Source organism: Schistocerca serialis, chromosome 4 (assembly GCF_023864345.2).
Source record: "Schistocerca serialis cubense isolate TAMUIC-IGC-003099 chromosome 4, iqSchSeri2.2, whole genome shotgun sequence".
Classification (NCBI taxonomy): domain Eukaryota; kingdom Metazoa; phylum Arthropoda; class Insecta; order Orthoptera; family Acrididae; genus Schistocerca; species Schistocerca serialis.
The window spans coordinates 414,061,146-414,068,645 of record NC_064641.1 but is presented as its reverse complement, the minus strand read 5'-3'; the positions used below and the strand labels follow the sequence as shown (position 1 = coordinate 414,068,645).

The 7,500-nt window shown below is 52.3% G+C and overlaps 2 non-coding genes across 2 annotated transcripts; both read left to right on the top strand.

Annotated features, from left to right (window-relative positions):
• The first annotated feature begins 4,944 nt into the window (after positions 1-4,944).
• Positions 4,945-6,853, top strand: LOC126476911 (small subunit ribosomal RNA). The gene has a single exon (XR_007587342.1). It is a non-coding gene; the product is annotated as a small subunit ribosomal RNA (ribosomal RNA).
• Positions 6,854-7,204: 351 nt separating this feature from the next.
• On the top strand, positions 7,205-7,359 carry LOC126476298 (5.8S ribosomal RNA). Its single transcript, XR_007586852.1, has one exon. It is a non-coding gene; the product is annotated as a 5.8S ribosomal RNA (ribosomal RNA).
• The last annotated feature ends 141 nt before the right edge of the window (positions 7,360-7,500 follow it).

Genomic DNA, 7,500 nt, shown 5'->3' with positions numbered 1-7,500 from the left:
AGTCCGAGCCTCCTGGCGTTGCACTCGCAGCCGCAAAAAAACGCTGGGCACATATATGTCTCGGAAGAGTAACGACAGTCCGAGTCTCCTGCGTGGGAAGAGTCTTTCTAGGCCCTGACCCACGGGAAGGGTGTAGCTTCCCCCATCCCGGACATTTGACGTCGTCACACTACCGGTATTGACTAATAGACTGATTGCTGATAATCATTAGCCATACACTGGGGGAAACGGCCGACAGGGGCGGCAACATAGTGGAGCCGCAGTGTCACTAATGTACAGAGATAGAACAGTTTCGACTGGAACTAGAGTAACCGTATACACGGCACTGATTAGTAATAGATGCAGAGCCATCAGAATACAGATAATATATACAACCGTCCCTATACATGCTGAAAGACTCTGCACACAATGAGAACCACACGTCAGCCAGACACTCTTATCACACACTACTCTCTTATCACACACAATATCTAACCACCAGCATGGAAGAACATCCAGTGCATCCTCTCCGCCACATGACACAATCCACACTATCATTACCAGACCGGGAGGTCCACCCAGAAAACACAATATCCCACCCTTCCGACATCCGCACATTGCTCAGCTAAGCCACGAACACCCACACATGTCCTACACAGTGGTGCACCCAACATCACAATACTGCCTCCTGTCACAGCACACAAACAATGGCAGGAATGAAAGACACAGATCTGCCACAACCATGGAATCGGAGCGCCGCCTGTCATGAGCCAAAAGTGCATCCTGACGTGACAAATCGGATAATACCGCAGGCATCCAATTACGATAATCACTATCAACGAACCTGCCGCCCCCCCCCCCCAATACACCTTTCCCTACAACAATGTGTATCTGAACCTACGCTATATCGTACCTTAACCTAACCTATATCGTACCTTAACCTAACCTATATCGTACCTTAACCTAACCTATATCGTACCTTAACCTAACCTATATCGTACCTTAACCTAACCTATATCGTACCTTAACCTAACCTATATCGTACCTTAACCTAACCTATATCGTACCTTAACCTAACCTATATCGTACCTTAACCTAACCTATATCGTACCTTAACCTAACCTATATCGTGCCTTAACCTAACCTATATCGTGCCTTAACCTAACCTATATCGTGCCTTAACCTAACCTATATCGTGCCTTAACCTAACCTATATCGTGCCTTAACCTAACCTATATCGTGCCTTAACCTAACCTATATCGTGCCTTAACCTAACCTATATCGTGCCTTAACCTAACCTAATTTGTGCCTTAACCTAACCTAATTTGTGCCTTAACCTAACCTAATTTGTGCCTTAACCTAACCTAATTTGTGCCTTAACCTAACCTAATTTGTGCCTTAACCTAACCTAATTTGTGCCTTAACCTAACCTAATTTGTGCCTTAACCTAACCTAATTTGTGCCGTAACCTAACCTAATTTGTGCCGTAACGTAACCCATGTTGTGCCGTAACGTAACCCATGTTGTGCCGTAACGTAACCCATGTTGTGCCGTAACGTAACCCATGTTGTGCCGTAACGTAACCCATGTTGTGCCGTAACGTAACCCATGTTGTGCCGTAACGTAACCCATGTTGTGCCGTAACCTAACCCATGTTGTGCCGTAACCTAACCCATGTTGTGCCTTAACCTAACCCATGTTGTGCCTTAACCTAACCCATGTTGTGCCTTAACCTAACCCATGTTGTGCCTTAACCTAACCCATGTTGTGCCTTAACCTAACCCATGTTGTGCCTTAACCTAACCCACGTTGTGCCTTAACCTAACCTACGTTGTGCCTTAACCTAACCCATGTTGTGCCTTAACCTAACCCATGTTGTGCCTTAACCTAACCCATGTTGTGCCTTAACCTAACCCATGTTGTGCCTTAACCTAACCCATGTTGTGCCTTAACCTAACCCATGTTGTGCCTTAACCTAACCCATGTTGTGCCTTAACCTAACCCATGTTGTGCCTTAACCTAACCCATGTTGTGCCTTAACCTAACCCACGTTGTGCCTTAACCTAACCCACGTTGTGCCTTAACCTAACCCACGTTGTGCCTTAACCTAACCCACGTTGTGCCTTAACCTAACCTACGTTGTGCCTTAACCTAACCCATGTTGTGCCTTAACCTAACCCATGTTGTGCCTTAACCTAACCCATGTTGTGCCTTAACCTAACCCATGTTGTGCCTTAACCTAACCCATGTTGTGCCTTAACCTAACCCATGGTGTGCCTTAACCTAACCCATGGTGTGCCTTAACCTAACCCATGGTGTGCCTTAACCTAACCCATGTTGTGCCTTAACCTAACCCATGTTGTGCCTTAACCTAACCCATGTTGTGCCTTAACCTAACCCATGTTGTGCCTTAACCTAACCCATGTTGTGCCTTAACCTAACCCATGTTGTGCCTTAACCTAACCCATGTTGTGCCTTAACCTAACCCATGTTGTGCCTTAACCTAACCCATGTTGTGCCTTAACCTAACCCATGTTGTGCCTTAACCTAACCCATGTTGTGCCTTAACCTAACCCATGTTGTGCCTTAACCTAACCCATGTTGTGCCTTAACCTAACCCATGTTGTGCCTTAACCTAACCCATGTTGTGCCTTAACCTAACCCATGTTGTGCCTTAACCTAACCCATGTTGTGCCTTAACCTAACCCATGTTGTGCCTTAACCTAACCCATGTTGTGCCTTAACCTAACCCATGTTGTGCCTTAACCTAACCCATGTTGTGCCTTAACCTAACCCATGTTGTGCCTTAACCTAACCCATGTTGTGCCTTAACCTAACCCATGTTGTGCCTTAACCTAACCCATGTTGTGCCTTAACCTAACCCATGTTGTGCCTTAACCTAACCCATGTTGTGCCTTAACCTAACCCATGTTGTGCCTTAACCTAACCCATGTTGTGCCTTAACCTAACCCATGTTGTGCCTTAACCTAACCCATGTTGTGCCTTAACGTAACCCATGTTGTGCCTTAACGTAACCCATGTTGTGCCTTAACCTAACCTATAATGTGCCTTAACCTAACCTATAATGTGCCTTAACCTAACCTAAAGTGCGCCGTAACCTAAACTATATTGCGCCTTAACCTGACGCACGTTGTCGCTGAACCTGCTCTGTAATTGTTATGCAACCCGTTAAAGTAGTGTAGTGTTGCCTAACCGCAACCCTCGCAATATAGTTCGCTACTCGCACTGCCCGGTCCCCTGTGTATCGCGTCATGTTAAACACCTTGCAGGTGTTGCTGACTTTCCACATGCTCCTGCTATACACTGTAGTGTGGATAGCAGCAGGACGTACATGCCCCCCCCCCTTCCCCCCTGCCTTCGCAAGCTGGTCGGTGAGAAGTTTGCATGTTCAATGCCCTTCGCATGCCGACGTACTCAGCCTACGTTGTGGTACGGCCTGTCACCTGTCCGCCGATGTACGCAAAACCCACAAACTGTACTGCACATTGCTCCGTATGTACTGAATGATACATCGTGGCCCATGTGACCGTATGACGACAGCGCCTAGCAACGGCGGACCATACAGTCCAAATATTATGCACGCAGCTACGTGTCGTCTCCCTATAAGAGCTGGATTGCAGTGTGGTACGCCATACAGACGTGTGGGAGGAACGGACGCCCTGGATGGCGATCAGCATGAGCAGTCTGTTGATGTAGTGGAGCGTGTATTCGGACGTAGTCGTCTCTTCTCACACACCGTGATAGCATGTTGCACCGCGTTCCACATCTGCGACATGCTGCAGAGGCGGGCTGACAGTCGTTCGCGCAATGGACACCGCATACGTACGGGGTCTACCTTCCACGTGTTCTCTAGGCGTGCACATGTTGTTGCGTCTATGTGGGCAGACGTAGTGTGTTGTGACACCTGACACAGGCATGCAATACTCGTTGCAAATGGCGATGGACGTGTACGTTTGCTGGTGACGTTACGCAAATGAACAACCGGTAACCCGTTGTGGTGCGGTTGTTCTCGCTAGAGGTGAATCAGTGTTGGCGACGATCGGTCGAGCTATTAACCGGTTGTTTCAGGGATACCCACCATGCCCACGAACGTGAAAGGGGACCCACCATGCCCACGAACGTGAAAGGGGATCTGGGTGTGAGGCGATACGCGGCGGTGGCTGGGTGGGACCGTCCCCGGCCGGTGAGGGGGGGCCGCCCGGCGTGCTGGCAGCGCGGTGCGTGGGCGCACGCGCTACAGCCGGCTGGTGGGGGCGGCCGGTGGCAGGCGCGCCGGCCGACGGACGCGGCAGGCGGCGCAGCTGCGCGCCGGCGCCCCCTGCTCGCGGCGCCTTGCGGCCAAAGTAGGTCCTCGCGGGCCCGGTGCGAAGCGCGGTGGCCATCTGCAGTGTGCTGGTCCGATTGAGGACTTTGTGCGCTGAGGATGCGCCGCCGCCCGGCGCTCGGCGCCGCGACGCCGTCTGCTGCTCGGTCGCCCCAGCGGTTCTCGCAGGTGGTTTGTATCGCAGCTGTGCGGACGTGTTGGCGCGTGCGCTGTGCTGGGAGAGTTCGCTTCGGCACCCAAGTAGGGCTTTTGTCCTTCTGTGGCGCTGGCGTTGGAGCTGCCGGTCACCGTAGGTGGCGCGTGTTGTCTCCCGCCGGCAATGCCACGACAGCACGCTCCCGGGCCTCTGTCGGCAGCGGCAAGCTCAGTTGGGAGCACGGGTGGTCGCACCTAAAGCGTCTACTCGCCTAACTCCGGGCGATTGCGCCTCTCTCGAACCCGACCAAGTACTTAGGACGGCGCTGCGCGCCGCCGGGACCTGAGAGGGTTTCGAGGTGTGTTGTGCAGGGGAGCTCAGCCTCCTCCTGTTTGCAGAATAATTGAGCGGACGCTTGCGTGTTCGCGCGGGCCCCCGGGACACACTCCCGGGCGGCCGGCTGCTCAGCTCTAGTTGACGCAGCTCCCTGGTTGATCCTGCCAGTAGTCATATGCTTGTCTCAAAGATTAAGCCATGCATGTCTCAGTACAAGCCGCATTAAGGTGAAACCGCGAATGGCTCATTAAATCAGTTATGGTTCCTTAGATCGTACCCACGTTACTTGGATAACTGTGGTAATTCTAGAGCTAATACATGCAAACAGAGTCCCGACCAGAGATGGAAGGGACGCTTTTATTAGATCAAAACCAATCGGTCGGCTCGTCCGGTCCGTTTGCCTTGGTGACTCTGAATAACTTAGGGCTGATCGCACGGTCCTCGTACCGGCGACGCATCTTTCAAATGTCTGCCTTATCAACTGTCGATGGTAGGTTCTGCGCCTACCATGGTTGTAACGGGTAACGGGGAATCAGGGTTCGATTCCGGAGAGGGAGCCTGAGAAACGGCTACCACATCCAAGGAAGGCAGCAGGCGCGCAAATTACCCACTCCCGGCACGGGGAGGTAGTGACGAAAAATAACGATACGGGACTCATCCGAGGCCCCGTAATCGGAATGAGTACACTTTAAATCCTTTAACGAGTATCTATTGGAGGGCAAGTCTGGTGCCAGCAGCCGCGGTAATTCCAGCTCCAATAGCGTATATTAAAGTTGTTGCGGTTAAAAAGCTCGTAGTTGGATTTGTGTCCCACGCTGTTGGTTCACCGCCCGTCGGTGTTTAACTGGCATGTATCGTGGGACGTCCTGCCGGTGGGGCGAGCCGAAGGCGTGCGACCGCCTCGTGCGTGCTCGTGCGTCCCGAGGCGGACCCCGTTGAAATCCTACCAGGGTGCTCTTTATTGAGTGTCTCGGTGGGCCGGCACGTTTACTTTGAACAAATTAGAGTGCTTAAAGCAGGCAAGCCCGCCTGAATACTGTGTGCATGGAATAATGGAATAGGACCTCGGTTCTATTTTGTTGGTTTTCGGAACCCGAGGTAATGATTAATAGGGACAGGCGGGGGCATTCGTATTGCGACGTTAGAGGTGAAATTCTTGGATCGTCGCAAGACGAACAGAAGCGAAAGCATTTGCCAAGTATGTTTTCATTAATCAAGAACGAAAGTTAGAGGTTCGAAGGCGATCAGATACCGCCCTAGTTCTAACCATAAACGATGCCAGCCAGCGATCCGCCGCAGTTCCTCCGATGACTCGGCGGGCAGCCTCCGGGAAACCAAAGCTTTTGGGTTCCGGGGGAAGTATGGTTGCAAAGCTGAAACTTAAAGGAATTGACGGAAGGGCACCACCAGGAGTGGAGCCTGCGGCTTAATTTGACTCAACACGGGAAACCTCACCAGGCCCGGACACCGGAAGGATTGACAGATTGATAGCTCTTTCTTGATTCGGTGGGTGGTGGTGCATGGCCGTTCTTAGTTGGTGGAGCGATTTGTCTGGTTAATTCCGATAACGAACGAGACTCTAGCCTGCTAACTAGTCGCGTGACATCCTTCGTGCTGTCAGCGATTACTTTTCTTCTTAGAGGGACAGGCGGCTTCTAGCCGCACGAGATTGAGCAATAACAGGTCTGTGATGCCCTTAGATGTTCTGGGCCGCACGCGCGCTACACTGAAGGAATCAGCGTGTCTTCCTAGGCCGAAAGGTCGGGGTAACCCGCTGAACCTCCTTCGTGCTAGGGATTGGGGCTTGCAATTGTTCCCCATGAACGAGGAATTCCCAGTAAGCGCGAGTCATAAGCTCGCGTTGATTACGTCCCTGCCCTTTGTACACACCGCCCGTCGCTACTAACGATTGAATGATTTAGTGAGGTCTTCGGACTGGTACGCGGCATTGACTCTGTCGTTGCCGATGCTACCGGAAAGATGACCAAACTTGATCATTTAGAGGAAGTAAAAGTCGTAACAAGGTTTCCGTAGGTGAACCTGCGGAAGGATCATTACCGACTAGACTGCATGTCTTTCGATGTGCGTGTCGTGTCGCGCAACACGCTACCTGTACGGCTCGCAGTAGCTGTGCGCCGCGTGCGGAACCACGCGTTCGTCTCAAAACTAACGGCAATGTTGTGTGGTACGAGCGCTGAAGCGCTGGAGCGGCTGGCCTGCGGCACCTGGCGCCTGGCGCCGGTTTTGAATGACTTTCGCCCGAGTGCCTGTCCGCTCCGGTGTGGAGCCGTACGACGCCCATCGGCCGTGAGGCCGTTGGACACTGAACGCTGGAACAGGGGCCGCCACACGCCTCAGTCCCGCCTATGCAACTGTCTTGAAAGAGATAGTGGAAACTACGAAAAGATCACCCAGGACGGTGGATCACTCGGCTCGTGGGTCGATGAAGAACGCAGCAAATTGCGCGTCGACATGTGAACTGCAGGACACATGAACATCGACGTTTCGAACGCACATTGCGGTCCATGGATTCCGTTCCCGGGCCACGTCTGGCTGAGGGTCGGCTACGTATACTGAAGCGCGCGGCGTTTGCCCCGCTTCGCAGACCTGGGAGTGTCGTGGCCGCCTGTGGGGCCGGCCGCGTCTCCTTAAACGTGCGATGCGCGCCCGTCGCCTGGCGGTTCGCATACCGGTACTTACTCGG